This window comes from Mesocricetus auratus, unplaced genomic scaffold (assembly GCF_017639785.1).
Source record: "Mesocricetus auratus isolate SY011 unplaced genomic scaffold, BCM_Maur_2.0 Super-Scaffold_100030, whole genome shotgun sequence".
Taxonomy (NCBI): Eukaryota; Metazoa; Chordata; class Mammalia; order Rodentia; family Cricetidae; genus Mesocricetus; species Mesocricetus auratus.
In genome coordinates, this window is record NW_024429211.1 from 9,113,950 (window position 1) to 9,135,250 (window position 21,301).

Below are 21,301 nucleotides of genomic sequence, written 5' to 3' on the forward strand. Positions count from 1 at the left end.
GTCTTACTGCTCTAGCTAAAACTTCAAGTACAATATTGAAGAGATATGGAGAAAGTAGACAGGCTTGTCTTGTTCCTGATTTGAGAGTAATCACGTTGAGTTTCTTTCCATTTAGTTTGATGTTCTCATTCCTTTACTCTGAGGTAAAGTCTGTCTTTGACGATGATATGCATTTTTGTATGCAGCCGAAGGATGGATTCTGCCCTTTTTATCCATTCTGTTAGCCGGTGTTTTTTGTATAGGCAAGTTATGACCATTGAAATTGAGGGATATTAATGTCTATTGTTAATTCTTGTTTGTTTTGGGTTTGTTGTTCATGGTATTATTGTGTGTGAATTTTCCCCATGTTTTTTTCTTTTGGTGTTTGGTATTGTGGGATTATCTATTGCCTATGTTTTTGGGAGTGTAGTTGTCTTCCTTGGGTTGGAGTTTTCCTTCCAGTACTTCCTGTAGGGCTCAATTTGTGGGTATGATTGTTTAAATATGGTTTTGTAATGGAATATCTTGTTTTCACCATCTATAGTTATTGAAAGCTTCACTGGATATAGTCTTTTGGGCTGGCATCAACCTTCCTTTAGCATTTGTAGGACATCTATCAAGGACCTTCTTGCTTTCAGAGTTTCCATAGATAAGTCAGATGTAATTCTAGTAGGTCTGCCTTTGTATGTTACTTGGTCTTTTTCCTTTTCTTCTCTTAATATTTTTTCTTTATTCTGCAAGTTTGGTGTTTTCATTATTATGTGGCAATGGGACTTCTCTATGTGGTCTAGTCTATTTGGTGTTTTGTAAAATTTTTGTATTTTCATAGTCATATCAGTCTTTATGCTGGGATAATTTTTCCTATTATTTTGTTTAATATGTTTTCTGTACTCTTGAGCTGGATTTCTTCTTCGCTTTCTTCTATACTTATTATTCTTAGGTTTTGCCTTTTCAAGGTGTCTCATATTTCCTGCATGTTCTGTGTTAGGGATTTGTTGGACATCTGATTTTATTTGGTTGATTACTGTTTTTCCTTTAGAGAGTCTTCAACACCTGAGATTTTCTCCTCCATCTCTTATATTCTATTGGTTATGTTCACATCTATAGTTCCTGATCATTCAACCTGTTCTTCTCCTTCCAAAATTCCCTCAGTTTGTGTTTTCTGTATTGTCTGTATTTCAGGTTTCAGATATTGAACTGTTTGAATTGTTTACTTCATCTGTTTGATTGACTTCTTCTTGGCTTTCCTTGTTTTCTTTAAGAGATTTGTTGATTTCTTACATTTTTGTTTTGTTTTTTTCTTCCATTTCTTTAAGGGATTTTTCTCATATCCTCTTTGTAAGTTTTTGAGTTCCAAGTAGTCATCCCTAAATACTCACATATGAACAATGGGCTCAGTAGGCTAAATCTATATTTATGTATGCTTGTACGGATGTATTTATGTATGTTGTATATATAGCAGTAATTAAAACAGAGGCCAAGAATTTGAGAAGGGAACTTGGAGAGAGGAGAATGATGGGTAGAAATGATATAAATACACTACTTACATTTGAAATTATAAAAAAAACCTAAATTTGAAATTTAGCAAAGAATTATAGGAAAGTAATGAATGCCAAGAGAGGAGGAATTAGTCTCTCCCAGTGATGAGCCATCAAATTGGTCATCCAACACTAAGTGGCCAGCTCTGAAATCACATACGTGCAAGAAAACTGGATTCAGCAGGTTGTGCTGTTGTATATGTGTATAGTTACATTTATATGGGAAGAGAAATATTTTTGTAATTTAATAAGTGTTAACAATAACGGTATTACTTTTGCATATTTCCAGGTTTATTTTTTTAAAAATGATTTAGTTAGCATGCAAACTTTCTGATATAGAGGTGCATGTAATTAATATGCAGTTGTTAATTTTCCCTAAAATTAAATTACTTAAGTACCTCTAAAAAAGACGTTTTGTTTATAAAGAATGTAGATTTAACACTGGTGAATTATTCAAATTATATTTAAAATTTCATTCTCATTTATAAACATGTTTTATAAGATTATTTATTAAGGCAGTTTATAGGAATTTTTCAGAGAAAAACTAGGAAGAGTAGAATAAATAACAGTTTGGAAGTGGAGAGATTAAAGTTTAGCTGGTACACTTTAATCGAAGAAACACTGGGAACAAGATTCTGTAGTCCTGACTTCAGAGGGAACTAATTAAAATGGCTAGATTCTGGCAGGCATGGGCATTTCTTCTCCTATACACATATCCTTGTCTTTGTTTTCTATCATTAAGTTAATATTGATCATAAAATTATACTTATGCAGAACTTGTTTGACTTTCTACATACGATAGATTTCCCCTTGAGATAAAATTCATTAACACCCAAATGCAGAAATATTTGCAACACCCTCTCATTTAAATCTTGAATTCCACTTTCTTTATTATTCATGTTTTTTAAAGTTTTGATAGAAACATATAAAATATCAATTTCTTCTTTGCATCTATTGAGCAAAAGATTTGGCTTCAGTACGCAGAAGTTGCTTCATAATCTTGAGCTCCACTTTCCTTTTGACAGAGCTTTGAAAACTTCTGTGTTAATTATGCTCCCTCTCAGTGGACTCAGGGAAGTAGCATGTCAGGTATGTATTGAAGTCCTTGACTTAAAGATGTTCAGGAGAGTGAACCAGCAGGTGACTCTTGCACAGTCAGGGGAAGATGATTTCCTGCTTTCTGAAGGCCTTTTAAAGGCCAAAACCCTGCACTTCTGTTGAGTGTGTCTGTGCTCTAAGTAGTCCTGTAAATACCTCTCTTAGTAAAGTGTATTGTGTTTAGAGAAACATTTCTAAACACTTTGAGAGTCTCTAAGGGCTTTAGATTTACTCTGCAGATGTAACCTCTCATACAGCCCTCGGCAGAAGAATCATGTGTAAGGCAACAGCAGGCATAGAATTTGTTCTTGTTCTTAATCTTCATATAAAAATATACATTTTTACTGTGATTTAAATAGCTTTAAATAAGTACTTAAGAATAAGAAATAGGATGTGATAGAGACCATCATTTTAGTTTCTGAGTTTGCTCAACTGGGAATTTTACTTTGAGAATGTTAGTTCTTCCTGGTTGGACATTTTCATATCTGCTCTGTGAACAGAAATTTAACCAAACTCATCTTTAACTTCTTCCATTCACAGGGAAAACATTGTGGTGTCGTGTCTTGTTAGGTTATTCCTAATCACACTTATTTCTCTTCATTTACTAAGGGAATCACAGTACTTCTTGTATATACAATACTATTTTATTATAACCATTGTGACAGGAGTGAATATGTTCTAAAGAGATGCTTATGCATCTCCATATGGCTATCATAATATTGAAATGATACATCCCAAGAAATTGGAATATCCCCCAGGAGCATCACGCTTTAAACACAGGTGAGTTTGTCTCCTGAAACTGTTTTTACTTTGTTCTGGTAATTATCAGATCAACTTAGAGGAGAAAAAATGATGACAGGTGGGAGCATAACTTGATTGGAACTGCTTATCCAGATATCCATCTCTTGCCCTCTGTTTAATCATAAACTTCCTATCAGGATCAGGAAGATATACTTGGGAAAATGTATTTTCCTCCTCTTCTCAATATGTGCACGTTGAAAGTATCTTCTTTTTCATCTTTCATCATGAATTTTGTCTGTTAAAAGGACTACAGAGGTCAGGTAGTGAACCTGGCATGCTTGTGAGTTTACAGGGCCGAAGCATGAACAGTATATGCAGTAATGTTGCCATTTTATTTTTAAATAATTTGAAGTAAACCAATAATGTCAAGAGTGACACAGAAGCAAACTCATAGAGCATCTAGTGTGACTCACATGACACTTCTAGATCATAAAGGTGCCAGTACTAAACACATTGCCTCTCAAAAAGGTAGCAAGCAGTTACTGTCACAGTTGAAAAACAGCTAGTAGCACTGATGGTTAAAATAAACAAGAAAACAAGCATAAAGGACAGGAGAGAGTTGGGTCACTGCCCAGCACTGTGGTTGAGTCTAAGGTCTTTAACAAGTTGCTAAGGTTCAAGTGTATTATATAGGGGCACAAGTGTGTGAACAATGCCAATAAAACGAGCCTTCTAGCCTAAAAAAGCATAGGAGAGTTTATTCTGGAGGCAATTATGAATGTCTGTGGCATGGGAACATAGATTCGGGATGCCTCAACTATCATGTCAGAATGTTGTTATGGTTTCATGATAAATATTTTTAGTAAGAGAAAGAAGACATTCATAAACCAAAGAACTTTTTCAATACATTTGTGGGAACATGATAAGACATTTTAATGCAAGGCAGGACACATCTGCTGTGGCCTTAGGTGCTGTCTGAGAACACGCTTAGATTTTCTGTTAGTAGAAGCTTGGCTTCGGTCTGTACATTCCCAAAGGATTTTTCCTGATAACCACACAGGCATCAGATCACACTCAGAGGCAGGCAATAAATGGCACCTTAGGTTGTGATGTTACACACCTTTAATCCCAGCATTTAGGAGGCAAAGATATGCTGATCTCTGTGAATTTGAGGCCAGCCTGGTCTACATAGTGAGTACCAGGACAGCCAGCGTGTCACAGAGAAACTCTGTCTAGGAAAAAATAAACGAGCTAAGGTAGCCCAACTAAATTTTTCTGCCAACATGTAACATTCCAGTTTTCCATAGTCTGTCAATCAATCTTGAGTGTTCAACACATAATTAACATTTTCTTATCTGTGAACTCCAGTTCACAAATTCTTTGATAGCATAAACAAAAGCCTGATTTGAAAATGATGGGCATCAGTTTAGGGACATAAATGAGGTATAGGGCTTTCTCTTTGGAAATATTGGGATCTAGAAATATTTATGGTTCTCTGGGTGGCATTCAATAAGATGGCTTTGAAGCACATCTTCCTGAATTCCTGAAGCTTGGGAATCTAGAAATGCTTCCCTAATAGAAGCCAGCATGACATCTGAAATAGAAAACATTTCAGTCATCCCTTCCCTCATTATATCCCCAGAAAACAGACATCAACTACTGGGTTCTGCTCAGGAGCTAGGTTGAGATACAAGGTTGCATAGAGTAGTCAGGAGTATACCTTGAAGGGCAACAGAAGAAATGTGTTCAACAATAGCTGGACTCAGTGGATGAGTGTAAGACTGTGAGCAACCAAAAGAATGTTATTAGTCTATGGGTGCCCATAAGAGTCAAAAGTGGCCACAATCCACTGGGTTTTATGCCTTTTTTTCTGGGGTAAGAGTTTAAAATTTCTGACAAAAAATCTACAGAATAAAAGTAAATTATTCCTTGTATGCTTTCAGTATCTTGGATGCCCAGCCACCAATGAGTCAATCCATGTCTTATTGCCTTGGCTGACTCTGAAGACATGAAAAGAACCTGGTGAGGTGGTACACACTTTCCAGAGAACTATGAGACTGAAGCAAAAACTAAAATGATGAAGAAATAGAAACCAAGATAAAAAACACCAAACACAAAACAATAACAAAAATAAACAATAACAAATGATAGAGAGAGAGGAGAAGACAGCTGACTCAACCATGGGTTTATCTTGTGAGTATATCATGAATAAGTATAACTTGTGAGAACGGAATGCTGCATAGAAGACATTCTTCACACATTTTGCAAATAGAATGCCTTTCCTTTAGGTTCAGGAACGCTGAGTTGCTTTATTGAAGCCGAAGCACAATCTCTAGTGTTCAGCATGACTCAAGGTCACAGACTAAAGCTGCAGGCTTAGATCTAGTGGCATTGTGGGGACTCATGGAACTTAAGCCCTATTATGTAACAGTGGTTATTCTATAGGCATCAGACTTAAGCGTTATGAGAAAGGCAGACAGGCCTGCCCTGTATAAGAAAGGAAAGTGAACTTGAGCCTGGAATAGCCAGTAAGCAGAGTTGCTCTGTGGCATCTCCATAAGTTGCTGCTAGAATCCCTGCAATGATAGAGACAGTTTTTCTTCAGTGATGAATCTGGATGTGTAAGTAGCATAAACACCTTCATCCCCTAAGTTACTCTGAGTCATTGCATTTCACCATAGCTACAGAAAAGGAAGTAATACAGAAGAATGTTTCAAGATGTTAGAGTGGGCAAGAATTTTTAATATATTAACTAAAAACAGGTAATTTAATTACATTTGATGAAATAAACCTCCCCATAGCAAAATAACTTGTCAGCCATACAAACAAAAATGTCCGGGAGGAAAATTTTTACCAGCTCTACATCTGACAAGAAGTTGTTATCCAAGGTAACTCAGTCCCATAGAAAATCCCCAAATAACCCAGGTAAAATGAGCAATGCAGAACAGTCAAATTCTCAAAAGATGCCATACAAGTGCTCAACAAAAATATACAACAGTTTTTAAAATAACAATTCAATAAAATCAAAACCAAAACAGCATTGGTCTGTTAGAGTGGCTATCAAAAACGTATATAAAGAAATTATGTACACCCCATTGATGAAAACCATATGGAGTGTCTTTAGAATTTTTAATTAAAATTTCATTGGTTGGAAGCATAACCTTTATCCAAAATTTGTCTTGCACTAGACCATGATTTCTTATGCTCTGTGTATTTCAGTATTTTATTTCTGTGTAAGTTATTAGTATATTCAACTATGAGAAAATTCCTATTCAAGCTGATGCATTTACCTCTGGGTGAATGTTTTGATTTTTCCCAGTTTATAACTACTATAAAAGAAGGAAATGCTGTATCATACTATACAAAAATCTTATTTTTTAAGCAAATAACTCAAAATGGAAAGGTTAGAATATTGGTCATATAAAGCACAGATATTCAAGGGTACTTCCCACTGTCTTCTCAAAGAGATTCAGTGTGGCTGGATTGATATTGAGGTCTTTGATCCATTTGGACTTAAGTTTTGTGCATGGAGATAGACATGGATATATCAGTTGTCTTTTACATGCCAGCATCTAGTTACTCAAGCACCATTTGTTGAAGATGCTTTCTTTTTTCCATTGTATAGTTTTAGCTTTTTTGTCAAAGATCATGTGTTCAAAGGTGTGTGGGTTGATACCAGGGTCTTTGATTCAATTTCTTTGGTCTACCTGTCTGTTTTTGTGCCAATACAAGCTGTTTTCAGGACTATAACTTGATAATAGAGCTTGCAATCAGGGATGGTGATGCCTCTGGAAGTTCCTTTATTGTAAGGGCTTGCCTTGGCTATCCTGGGTCTTTTGATTTTCCATAGAAAGTTGAGGATTGTCCTTTCAAGGACTGTGAAAATTTGTGCTGGTATTTTGATAGGGATTGCATTGAATCTGTAGATTGCTTTTTGGTAAGATTGCCATTTTTACTATGTTGATCCTACCTATCCAAAAGCATGAGAGATCTTTCCATTTTCTGGTATCTTCTTTAATTTCTTTCTTTAAAGACTCAAAGTTCTTGTTATACAGGACTTTCACCTGTTTGGTTAGAGTTACTCCCAAGATATTTTTTGGTGTTTGTGGCTATTGTAAAGGGTGATGTTTCTCTTATTTCTTTCTCATGCCCTTTATTGTCTATATATAGTAGGGCTACTGTTTGTTTTAGTCAATTTTGTATCCTGCCAATTTGCTGAAGGTGTATATCACTGTAGGAGTTTCCTGGTAGAATTCTTTGGGTTGTTTACGTAGATTATCATATCATCTGCAAATAGTGAAAGTTTGACTTCTTCCTTTCCAATTTGTATCCCCTTGATCTCCTTTTGTTGTCTTATTGCTATAGCTAGAACTTCAATATTGAAGAGATAGGGAGAGAGTGAACATCCTTGTCTTGTTCCTGATTTTAGAGGAATCCCCTTTAGTTTCTCTCCATTTTGTTTGATGCTGGCTGTTTGTTTGCTATTACTTTTATTATGTTTAGGTGTGTTCCTGTTATCCCTGATCTCTCCAAGACCTTTTTCATAAAGGGTGTTGGATTTTGTCAAAGGCTTTTCCAGCATCTAGTGAGATGATCATGTGATTTTTTTCTTTTTCAGATTTTTTATAGGTTGATTACATTGATGGCTTTTCATATGTTGAACCATCCCTGAATCCCTGGGATGAAGCCTGCTTGGTCAGGTTAAATGATTTTTCTGATGTGTTCATGGATTCAATTTGCCAGTATTTTATTGAGTATTTTGCACCAATATTCATGAGGGAGATTCATCTATAATTTCCTATCTTGGTTGTGTCTTTGTGTGGTTTGGGTACTAATGTAATTGTAGCCTCATAAAAAGGATTTCTCAGTGAATCTTCTGCTTCTATTGTGTGGAACAATTTGAAGAGTATTGGTATTAGCTCTTCCTTGAATTCTTGGTAGAATTCTGCACTGAAACCATCTGGCCCTGGAATTTGTTTGATTGGAAGATTTTTAAGGCTGCTTCTATTTCTTTAGGGGTTATAGATCAGTTTAAATTGTTTATCTCTTCCTGATTTAACCACCTCCTGAACATAACACCAGTAGCACAGATACTGAGTTGGACAATTAATAAATGGGACCTCCTGAAACTGAGGAGCTTCTGCAGGGCAAAGGACACAGTCAATAAGATAAAACGACAGTCCACAGAATGGGAAAAGATATTCACCAACCCCACATCTGACAGGAGGCTGATCTCCAAAATTTACAAAGAACTCAAGAAGCAAGTCTCCAGAACACCAAAGGATCCAAATAAAAAGTGGGGTACAGAACTAAATAGAGAATTCTCAATGGAGGAGTCCAAAATGGCAAAAGACACTTGAGAAAGTGTTCAACATCCTTAGGCATTACGGAAATGCAAATCAAAACAACTCTGAGATACCATCTCACTCCTGTCAGAATGGCTAAAATCAAAAACACTAATGACTGTTTATGCTAGAGAGGATGTGGAGAAAGGAGAACACTCCTCCACTGTTGGTGGGAATGCCATCTTGTGCAGCCACTTTGGAGATCAGTATGGAGATTCCTCAGGAAAATGGGAATCAGTCTACCACAAGATCCAGCAATTCCACTCTTAGGCATATACCCATAGGATGTGCCCTCATACAATAAGGACATCTGCTCAACTATGTGCATAGCAGCATTGTTTGCAATAGCCAGAACCTGCAAAGAATCTAGATGCCCATCTCCTGAAGAGTTGATAGAGAAAATGTGGTAAATTGTAACAATGAAGTACTACTAAGCAAGAAAAAATGCAATCTTAAATTTGCAGGCAAATGAATGGCACTAGAAGAAACCACCCTGAGTGAGGTAACCAAGTAACAGAAATACAAGTATGGTATATACTCACTAATATATTGATTTTAGACATGGAGGAGGCCATTGTGAGGCCACAATCCCACAGCTAGAGAGTGTACAGGGAGGACCCTAAGAGAGATATGCATGGTAACCCAGAGAAGGGTTATGGGATGTGATCTCCTAATTGGGTTGAGGGGGGAAAAGGAGAGAGCAGAAGGAAATGAAAGAAAGAGATGGAGAAAAGAGGAGGGGAGAGGAGGACATGGGAGAGCAGGAAGGCTGAGCCAGTGTAAGCATAGAGGAGAAAAGGATGGGAGATACCATAAAAGAGGGAGCCAGTACAAGTTGTAGGAGAGATCTGGCACTAGTGAGATCTTCATAGATCTACACGAATGACACCAACTGGCATTAAGGCTACCCTAAATGCCCTCCCATGATAAATGAGAATGATGACTAGCTTATATGCCATCCTAGAACTCTCAACAAATGGCTGATGGAGGCAGAGACAGACACCCACTGCTGTGAACCGAATTGAACTCCTGGAACTCTGTTGCAAAGAGGAGTGATGAGCAAAGGAATCAAGATCAGGCTGGTGAAACCCACAGAGGCAGCTGACCTAAACAAGGGGGAACACATGGACCCCAGATTGATGACTGAGGGGCCAGCATGGGACTGATCCAGACATCCCTCCCACCGAACCTGAGTGACAGAAAGGAGGTCCTGGCAATCTGTGGTGAGTAGAGCAGTATACACATGGACTCTGGGAGCCCATTCCACATGGAGAAATGGTCTCTCAGCCTAGACACATGGGGAAGGGCCTAGGACCTGCCCTGGATGAAATGAGAGACTCTGGAGATCCCCGCAAGGAGGGCCTTACCCTCCCTGGGGAATGATGTGAGGATTGGGTGGGGGACTGGGGGGAGTTGGTGGAGGGACAAGGAAGGAGGGGTGGGAGAGGGAGCTGGGATTGACGTGTGAAACATTCATGATTCTTATTTAAATAAAAATATATCGAGAAAAAACTGTAAAAAATACCACAAATGTTTAAGAACATAGGTTTGTCTTCATATGTATGATGTATGATAAGCCAATGTGATAGTTTTTTATTTGCTATATAGTTGATGCTCCCAGTCAGGAATTTTAATTTGAGTTCTCCTATGAACTATTTGTTGTGACATTACTATACTCTATAGTCTCATTATACATTGTATTTTGTGCACTTATGATCTGGTTCATTCTTGCAATATATTTCATAGATGAAGATATAAATATATAGATTAGATTATCTAGCATGTGATACCCATGCCAGACGTATTTTGGGAATATTTGATTATACATTATATTGCCTCTTTGGTTTCCTTTTATTGTTTTTTTCAAAATCATTTTATATTCTGTTAATATAATTCTATCTTCTTTCTGTTAATGATTTCATGATATTCCATTTTTGAAATATTTACTTTTACCAGTTTCAAGTACATTTATTTTTTCTGTTTTATTCATTTATTTATATTATTTATTACTCTTAAAAGATTCAGTGGCTTTCTGTGGATGAGTCCTTACTTTTAATTCTACTTAATTTTGCTAGACTATTTTAAAACATCATATATTCTGTATTTAAAATTTGATTAGTATTATTTTATCATACTTATATTATTAGCATGAAGGTACAATTGTACTCTTATGAATATTGTGTTTCTATTTGTATGTTTGTACATGAATGTAAGCATATGTGTGTACATGAAAGTCAGGAGACAATTTTGTGGATTCAATCTTATCTTTGTGCTTTTACATTGATTCTTGGCATTAAACACAAGTCCCCAGGTTGGGAAGCAAGTGTCTTTACCTGCTGAGCCTTCTCATCAGCCCTCAATTCAATTCTTATCCTGAGCATACTTTTGATGTTTCCCAAATGTAATTTTATCAGCACATGACGATTACACAAGCCAGGGAGCCTCATTATTCTTTAAAAATGGTTTGTTGTTCCAAAAAGATGAAATTAGATCAACTCAATTTTAAGCTATTATAAATTGTGTGTAGGATATAAAGACATTAATGATGAAATTATTACTACCTGTAAGTGGTGATAAACTATTAGGATGACCACTGGTGCAAGCCATGAAATGTTTTAGTCGGCATTTCCCTTTGCATGGCCTGTAGCATCTTGTCAGTGTGCCTCCTATCACCCTCAGAATACAGGCAGGAAGTGTGTCAACATTTTGCCGTACAGTGTAGATGGAGTTTTAAAAGGCAGATATAAACCTTCTCAGAGTGTGAGCCGCAAGAGACAGCACAGGTGACTTAGAAGTCCCTAGAGGTGTAAAGAAATCAGAGTAAAGAATGTAACCCACTGAGTTATGGAGCTGGACCCCTGCCCTCTGTAGCCCCCTTCTCCACTGTGCCCATCGGCCGGCACTCTGTTCCTATGCTCCTGGCTCTACTTTAGTTGGCTGCTTACATTTGAGCAAACTTATTGCAACAACTGTACTAACAGTTCTCTTGCTGGTACTGCCTATACACGTCAGGCCTACAGTAAATCTGGCTCAGCTGTTCACTTTTTGGTAAATTCTTGTTAGTCCTTCATTTATCAATTCTTCTCAAAGTGAAACAGCAGGATATAGTAAAAATAAATAGAGACAAGACATGATTTATATGATTTTCATGCTCTTTACTTACAGTACCACATATTCCCACTTTTTTCTGAGCTTATTTTTGTGGGGGGCAGACAAAACAATCTGTTGAGTTTCACATAGTTTAAAATGACATATCACAGAGCAAACGTGTCTACAATGGGTCCACAGTGGAAACCCTGCTCCACAACTGGGTAAAATCAGAGCTGTATCTAGCATTAGTTGGAGCTGAGGAGGTGAAGTGAGGTCTGGGAGCTTCCCATGGGGATGGAAGCAGAGGCTTAAATCCTCCTGATTAGCTCTGTGAAATGGGGACTTGCCTGAGCTCAGTTGACCAGTTTCCCAAGCTAGGTCTCTCTGCTTTCCTCCTCACCCGAGTCTTTCTCTTCGTAGAGAATTGAACGTGGCTTATGAAGTTCTTTCAAATGAATCCATCAGTGAGTAATATCTTCACATTCCTGTTTCTGTCTGGCATGCATGACTTCCTTGTGCCTGTAATTCAGTCTCTGCTGGAAAGGCTTTGTCTAGCCACCACCATTGCTTTTGTTTGCTTTGTGGCAAGTGAGAACTGTAGCGTTATTTCTCACAGAAGATACTAATCAATGATTGATCAAAGCTGGATGATAATATTTCATCCCACTCTCTGCAAATGTGGAGTGACTAGAAGATACATATTAAACATTTGCTACCAAAAAAGCAGCATTGCCTATGCTTTAAATATAATTAGCGAGGAGATGTAGTTGACGGTGCATGTCTATAAGAGCTGCACCTAAACAGCTAGAAGGTGCTGATGAAGATGGATCTCTGACAACAATTTGAGACCCTCAGATCCAGTTCATATAAATGTGCTCTTTAGTTCTTTTCATTGTTAATACACAGCATTCTTTGTGTTCGAGTTTATATCCTGGATCCCGGGAGAGCAGATATCTTTTAACTGGAATCAGATAATAAGAAAACAGAAGGACTGAAAATAGGACAGAAGCTGGTACACCTTTTGCTTGCCAGGAAACATTGAACCAATTATCAGAAAGTACTACCAAGTGCTGAACATGTATCATCTTCATATTTCACAGCAGTATTTTAAAATAAAGAAAACTATTCTTAAGAAAAAAATCTGTTGTCTAACACAAGAATATTTAAAATATTTTAGCCAAAATATTTCAATATATGCACAAAACACACATGTAGCAACTACATTCCAACTTTCAGTCCTCAAAAAATGCTTTAATTGTCTGGCAGCAGACCCTGCTCTTGACAGGCTTGAGAACAGCATGCTTTAAAAGATGAATATTTTGGCAAAACATTCCCTCTTCCTCCTTGGCTATGCAAATATCCATTGCAATCTGTCCAAGAGACCAGTTCCAGAAAGGATGTTTTAATTAGGATGCATCATTGACCTCCTCTATGAGACTTTCATGATGAATTCATCTTGCTGACATTATCTCTGCCAACCCCAGTAACCACCCAAAACCTGTGCTCCTAGCTTATGTCTCTGTGTGAAATGCTTTGCTCTACCTTCTGTGGAAGTTCCTCTACAACCCTCCCACTGCTGAGATGGTTTTAGCAACTACTCCCTGTCCTAATGTCTATTCTGGTTCTTCCCTTATCTTTCTCACTGCAATAAAAATCTATCTGGCATAATGTAATACTGCATGACACAGTACAACTGTAATCTCCCATGAGGAAGGTTATCCCTTACTCCTCCTTGGAGGATATTGTGTGTGTTTCCCTAAATTTTTCTAAGAATTTACTTCCATCACCTATTACCTCACCTTGAGGATGGACGTTATTTGATAATTTTTGTTTCCTAATAATATTCATAGTCTCTCTTTCTTCTCTCCCACCTCCTGCTCACATGACCCCACACTAGATTTGTGTCTTTTTCTTAAGAACTTTTCTAACATCTGTAATATGAGCACAATTCTTGTATCCTTCATTTATTTCCTGTGAGTTTAGAAACACAACCTGCTAATTCTTCATGGTTTAAATTTGTAACCTTTTGGACTCATAGGGTAGAGCTCATAAATCCTCCTAATGTTAACCTTGTAACTTCATTGACACTACATTTTCTTTTTTTGTCTTTTGAAGAGATTTTTTTAAAATTAGAAACAAACTTGCTTCACATGTCAATCCCAGCTCCCTCTCCCTCCCCTCCCCTCCTCCTTAGCCCCTCACCCAATCCCCACTCTGTTCAGATTTTCAACAAAATCAGATGAAAGATGAAAAATTAGAAAAGAATTTCTGGAAAGATCTAATGTTAAACATACTAACATGTCTTCTTATTCCTTAAATTGTAATTTATCTACATTCTGCCAATCATTGTTTAGTTCTTTTCATCATGCTTTGGGAGGGTTGTTTTAACCCCAAGGCAGGAATCTTTTTCATTGTATCAGAGGCCAAAGCCAGTCAATAGAGATCTTTTAGATCTTCTATGAAAGTACTGTAGTTATGTTATCAACTAAGAAATTGTTTTGAAGTAAGTCAATATTTTCATATGTTTGGTCTGGCTCTCTTCATGTGATATTTCAATAAAGACAAGCTCTACACCATCTGGTCCACTCTCTAACATACCATCATGGGTCTTGTCATCTAGATTGTGTCTTACCCTCTTTTGTCTTCATGCTTATTGAACTCAAATGTAGTCCATGGGATGATCAATGCTAAAATGAAGACACAAAAATCTGAAATGCTCTAAATCCAAAATATTCTGATTGATTTCTTTAAAGACATGCACCCATGCAATACAGCCATCTAGGCTGTTACTGTGCAGCACAGGCTCGTCTTGGATTTAGAGAAATCCCCTTGACTCTGCATTTAAATGTTGGAGATTATAAATGTGTGCTGTGACAACTGACTTCAAAATATTTTTATGTAGAATGCAGCAAGTCCATACATGATAGGTCATTTCACATGTAAAAATGTTAAAATATGGTATTATGTATGAAAAATAGAACAAACACAAATCAGTGCAGTGCCCACATGTTAGTCTAATAGGAAATATTTAACCAAGATATTCCATCACATGTATGACATCCTTGGTCCCATGAATTCAATCCTGCAGTAACTTTGTATGAATTTCCTTAGGGGTTCAAGAGAACCACCTTTAAAGCATTCTTTAAATTGAAAAATGTCATGGGTCTGTTACAACGTGAGATTCCATTTTAAGTGGCAGTATTTTCTCTGCATGAGAGTTCTGTTATTATAAAGATTTTCAGACCTATTTGTGGCCATATTGATCTGCACTTACAGGATCTGGGGAAAAGCATCTCCATGGGTAGACACTTAATTCCTGCTGACAGTTATCTTCCATAAACCTGTAAAGAAACACTTCATAATATGTTTTTTCATCCTTTAAAGGCTTTAAAGGCTTTATGCCTTTAAAGGAAATGGGAATTGTGTATGTATTTCACCAAATTTGCAGCTAAAGTTTGAATATCCTGTCCAGTTCTCTAATATAAACCTGTTAGCTTGAGCAGCCTCAACATGTTATCCTTTTTAAGATGAGTCAACAAAGCCAGCTGTCAGATGCATTGTGAGCATGCTATAGACCGCAGAAATAGAGTCCTGGTGTGGTAGCCACCGAGGATCATGTGTTGCTTGCCATTAGTAGATTCATTTACTTGTGAATAATTGCCCTGTTTAACATATATGGTACCTTAAATTCCCTGAACTTTGATCTCCTGTATATTTCATGAGAATAATCTGGGCTTTCCATGCTGTACTGTGATAATACCACAAAAACATTCTAAAAACACACAATTACACATTAATGTAAGCAGAATCCACTACTACATTAAAGTTAGGATTGATTTATGATGGATTTCATAGTCCTAGAAAAGAATTACTAAGAAGCATGTTTCTTGAGTAAAACCAATGAGCTCTTCAAAACAACTTCTAACGAGTTGTGAATAGCTGTATTTCATGGCCAATAACCCTATGGATGAATGGTCTGTGGTCTGTGCTTCCCATTTGTCTGTTCATTTCATTCCTCAGCTGAGTGAGTCATCAGGACCTGTTGCTGCAGTATAAATGTTTTCTCCACACACTCTCTACTACATGCTGTGTTCTACACCCTCATTCAGCACCACTGATTTTACTCAGGAATACATTTGGTTCATTTTTGTAATCTTATTTTAGCAGCAAGAGAGCAGAGGTTTTGTTTCATCCATTATTAATCACCAATAGAGGCCCAAGTCTTCCATTGATATCTACTAGGTGAGTAGGAAAAAAAGAAAATGATGAACTTCCTGTGTGCCCACTGTTGTCTCATTTAATATAGGTGGAAACTGAACTCATGTCACTCAATAAGAAAGCAAAGAGAGAAGGTGAAAACACTCTGTTCCAACTGAGGAGGGTAACAGTCACACCTCAGTCTCATTGCTTGATGTCTGCGTCTATAGCTGACTAAGTGAGTGTAGTAGAGTAGGCACCACACAGGTCAAATCTTTGTTCAAAGGCAATTCTTATCATGTATTTTCAGCTTTGGAGTCAAACCCGTGTTTTCTCTATGCAATACCATTGCTGTGCCATCGAGCTTCAATCTGAGCTGCAAAGGAGGATTTTATTAACCAAATATTTCATTTCTTATTACCTTTACTTTGTAATCCAAATCTCAATAAAAGTTTTACCAGGAGCAATGGACAGTTACAGTGAATGCAGGCAGTGTTGGCGGTAGAATTCAAATTGGACTTTAGCAGAAATTGTGTCACCTGATGTAGCATGGCAGCAGGTTGTCTCAGCTTATAAACACCATGCAGATGAAGCACTCTGACTCACCCTATGGTCTGTCACTGTCAGCATCTCTATCGTCTACCTTACATTTTAAATTATGTGATTGTGAATCTAACTCTTTGTGATTGGGCAAGACTGAGGAGCTGGAGAGACGTGTGGGTCATGAACAGCTCTTGTTCCTTTGGCACAGAACAGGATTCTAGTTCCTAGACCCCTCATGAGGGGTTCACGGCAACATAGAACTCTATATCCAGGGTGTCTAATGTGTTCTACTCACCTTTAGGGGTATTGACACAAGTACACACACACCACACACACACACACACACACACACACACACACAAGAGAAACAGAGAGAGAGGTATTATGGATCCTAACATGTGTCAGCAACTTATAAAATGTTTAATGTCCTCAGCGATCCTTAGTTTTCACTTTATTGTAGAGGAAAACTTTCAGGTTTCAATTCCTCTATCAATATCAATGAAATAAATAATGCCAGTCTCTTTAAAAAGAAATTGATAGGTCTGGTGGTCCATGCCTGTAAATCCAGCACTTGGGAGACAGCGTGAGTTCTTTGTGAGTTTGAGGCCAGCCTGGTCTACAAAGGAAGTTCCAGGACAGCCAGAGCTACACAGAGAAATGCTGTCTCAAAAAGAAAAAGAAAAGAAAAACAGAAAGGAAAGAAACAAAGAAAGAAGGAAGAAAAGAAGTTCAAGCAAGCAGTCCACATATTTGTCTTCTTCTCTCTCTTGGCACCCTCTTATTCATTACTATTTGACAATCTTTCATATCAATTTATTTCTTATAAATGCCATAAACATGTACAATTTAACAGAGAAAAAAATTTCCAGGATGAGACAAACTTACTGCGGAAGCAATCTTGACACAAATTGTTCCAGAAATTTGAAGGTTTTGAAGGAGTGAACAAGTTCCAAGTCATTTTGAGGCTGAATTTGCTTTAATATACAAACCAGAGAAACAATATATCACAATAAAGGAAAATAATAGACCTTTCGGTTTGCTTTCTCAATCAATTATACTTTTAGTAGGATATCTTTTATGAAAACTTAACAATGTATTCTGTGTCTCTAAACAACACTGCAGTTCTCTTTATATTTCTTTGTACATTTTTTTCAAATAAGTTTCAGCGACATATATTTACTGTAGTTTGCTAAACAATAATTATGTAGAATGGTAATCTTTTACCCTTTTATACTTTTGCAAACAACATGATTAAAATAATCTATTTTCAACAACAACAAAATGATGTTGGGTATATTTACAGAATAAGTTTCACATCTGGAAATTCCAGAAACAAAATTTCTAACAAATTGTAATAATAAAGCTTATTCCAAATGTGTATGCCATGTAGAAAAACTCAGATTTCTCAATAGGATTAAGAAAATATAGTGCACATAATGTAACTATTGTACTTAACACAAATCTACAACAATGAAAAATGTGTGCAATATTTGTGAAAGAATATACCAAGATAAAATTTCAATGTAGAAAAATAAGTGTACATTGAAATTTTATCTTGGTATATTACAATTCTGTCAAGATAACTTTGTCTATTATTGCCTTTGTTCACAACACATTGATTTCTTATTTCCAAAAAAGCTGAAGAGAAATGTTATTCCTTGAATGGTTTCATAGTATTTATATTTATTTATATATTTTTTTCAATTTACATATATATGTGTTTGTCTGTAAGTATGTGCATGAGAATACAAATTATCTTGGAAGCCAGAAGACGATATCTGAGGCCCTGGATCTGGAGTTAAATGCTACTTTGAGCTACTGGATCTGGGTTCTTGGAGCTGTGTTCTCCTCTTTACGAGAGCAGCAAGCCCTTTTACAGCCCATGTTTTATTTCTATTGAATTGATTCAAATTTTCTGGGTGAAGTCTATGTTTATCCACTTGTTACTGTAAGCAATTTGAATTTTTTCTACTGTTGTGAATACATTTATGGCAGTTATCTGAATAAAAATTCCTAGAATAGATTTGTGGGGTCAAAATGGTTGTTCTTTTTACATTTAAAAGATGGTACCACATGCTGTCACTGGCTTTGCTAATACTAGCTGAGGAAACACCTGGAAGGGCTTTCTGACAATTTGATGGTGAAATGTTAGTCATGGGACATATTTTATTAAATATATTTGTTCGGTACTTGATGATTGACCCCAAGATCCCAGTACAGAGATTTGCCTTGGTAGAAGTTTCTCAAGTAGAATATCTTTAGCAGGAAGTGTGACAAATTATGGTGTAAGATTGGCTTTGATGATACTACAGGGAACTCATAAACCTGGCCATTGTTCCCTTAATGGCAATTATAAGAAAATGAGCTAAACAATATGCGATTCTCTGGAGCTTCCAGTATGAGATGAGATGCACAAGAAGGAAACTTGCAGAAGCTAAAATATGTTGTATTGTACGGTGGTGTCTGAATCATTGAAGGTCAAGAGATATGAGGATGGTCACTGGGTAAATGAGGAATATGTTTTCTCCTCCCTTCCTCTCTTCCTCCCTCCCTTCCTTCCCTTCTTCTTTCTTTTTCTGTTTTTATTTCATCCTACCTTCTTTCCTTTAGTTAAAATATAAGTACATCATTTCCTGCCTACCTTTTTCTTTTCCTCCTTCCAACTCCTCCCCTGGCACCAAATTATCCCATGCTCTGCTACCATTCCTTTCTCTAATATTCTAAAGAAAGGACTTCTTTCAGCATTGTCCTTGGCGTATCTCCTGACTTCCAGAAGTGAATGTGAGATCTCAGGGTTTTCTGCATGTTGTGAGTGTAGAAGAATGACCATAGTCTCAGGCTGCTTGTGATGGTGTTGAGTGTCTTATTTTGTACGCCTAAGGTCTGGGGCCAGAAGGTACCTGCTTTGTAAGGACAGCTCATATGAAATTTAGATTCAATACTTCTTTATTTGGAAATATATTTTGGTGGATGAGGAGGCTGTAGTCCGTATCTTAACCAGGTAGTATAAATAACTGTGACTGACACTATCTGAGCCTGAAGAAGAGGAGGCAGTCCTCTTTGGGATATATCTAGCATGGGTTTCTAAACGCCATGCATGGTAGTGTGGAGAAAGCTCCTGAGTGGCTTTTGGAAAGAGTCCCCTAAATGAGGGTGCTTGGGTGGCCCTGAGGCTTTCTACAATCCAACTGCTAATAAATGTCGGCCAATCCCTGCAAATGGTGGACCCAAGATGGCAGCAAACACTCAGCATCCTGTGGTCCATTCAGTGTCAGAAAGGGAACTTGGGACATTTGCCAGAGGCTCAAAGTGTAGAACTTGGGTTGATCGACATACTCTTTTACTTAATTCTAAAATTAAATAATGTGTAGCCACACTGTGGAAATCCACACTGCTGCGCACGCACATTTTATATGGATGTATTTGTGAATGCATCGCATTCTGTACTTCAGTGAAAAACTCCCGACCTTGTCTCACCCAAATCCTGTGTTTCTCTTCCTGTATAGATGTCCTAATTAGCGTTAACTGTCAACCTGACACAGCCTAGAGCCATCTGGGAAAGGAGTCATTGCAGGATTGCTGAAATCAGATTGGCCTGGGGGATATCTATCTGTCTTGATTGTTAATTGATTCAGGGTCCCTAAGTCATTGTGATCACCATCAGTCCTGGGACATATATATGGTCCTCGGCTATACAGGAAAGTTAACTAAGGAGAGATGAGTGAGCCAGTCAGCTGCATTCCTTCATGGGTTCTGATTCATTTTCCTACTTGAACTCTTGCCCTAACTTAACTTCAGTGATGGGTTGTAACTTTTAAGGTAAAATTTCCTCTCCTAAGATGCTTTCAATCAGTGGTCAGTGTTTTACCATAACAATGGAGAGGAAATTCAAACAATAGTTTATCTACTTGTATCTCCAAGGGGGCTTGATCTGGGGATACATAAGACAAGGTCCCTTTGCATGCCCATAGTCAAACAGCAGAGGGGTGCTGTTTACAACATCATAAAATACAGAAAAGTACTGTTGATCTTAGCTATAAAAGCACAGATATTTTAGAGCTGATATCACATGTCAATATTTAAACCAAGGTCATATTATTATTGAGAATATTAACTATGACTTTTTGGGTATAAGATCATGAATCTGCATTGTTGTATTGGTGAAGAAGAGCTGTAAGTGAGGAGTGTCTATAAAGTTGAGAACCTGGGGAAACTGCTGTTGCGGTGAAGTCAGAGGATGTATGCAATAGAGAGAAGAAACTGTAACTTACAAGTGTAGTTGGATCAGGTACAATATTGAAAATTTCCTTAAGGCATGAATTTGGTTTAAAAAAAACCACTTGTTTTGTTTGAAATAGATGTAACACATTTGTAAATCTCACTTTTGTGTATCAAGTAGTATGATTTTCCTCATACTTCTATGTATACTAAATTCTCACAACTTCTAGTTATGCTTCATGAATTTTGGGGCATATGAGCTAATTAATTCATATTGTAAGGCCAGGTGACTCATACATTAACTACTATAGACAAGTGTTACATTTCCATTCATGAGATCCCTAGAATTCCCTAGATGGTTTCTTTGGGGATCAGCTAGGGGAAAGCATATGTGAAGGCATTTGATACATCACAATTTTGTCTTTCTGTTATTTATATACTAATGAACATTGGTATCGTGTCTACTGTTATGAACTGCAATACTGAAGTAAACAGTAAATTTTTACTTTCAGTGTTCCTAATAAAATACCATTTTAGTTAATACAATCATCT

The 21,301-nt window shown here is 37.1% G+C and overlaps 1 long non-coding RNA gene across 1 annotated transcript; it reads left to right on the forward strand.

Moving 5' to 3' along the window:
* Positions 1-2,015: 2,015 nt before the first annotated feature.
* Positions 2,016-9,723, forward strand: LOC121134765. Its single transcript, XR_005871982.1, has 3 exons — positions 2,016-3,395; positions 5,300-5,549; positions 9,666-9,723. It is a non-coding gene; the product is annotated as an uncharacterized LOC121134765 (long non-coding RNA).
* The last annotated feature ends 11,578 nt before the right edge of the window (positions 9,724-21,301 follow it).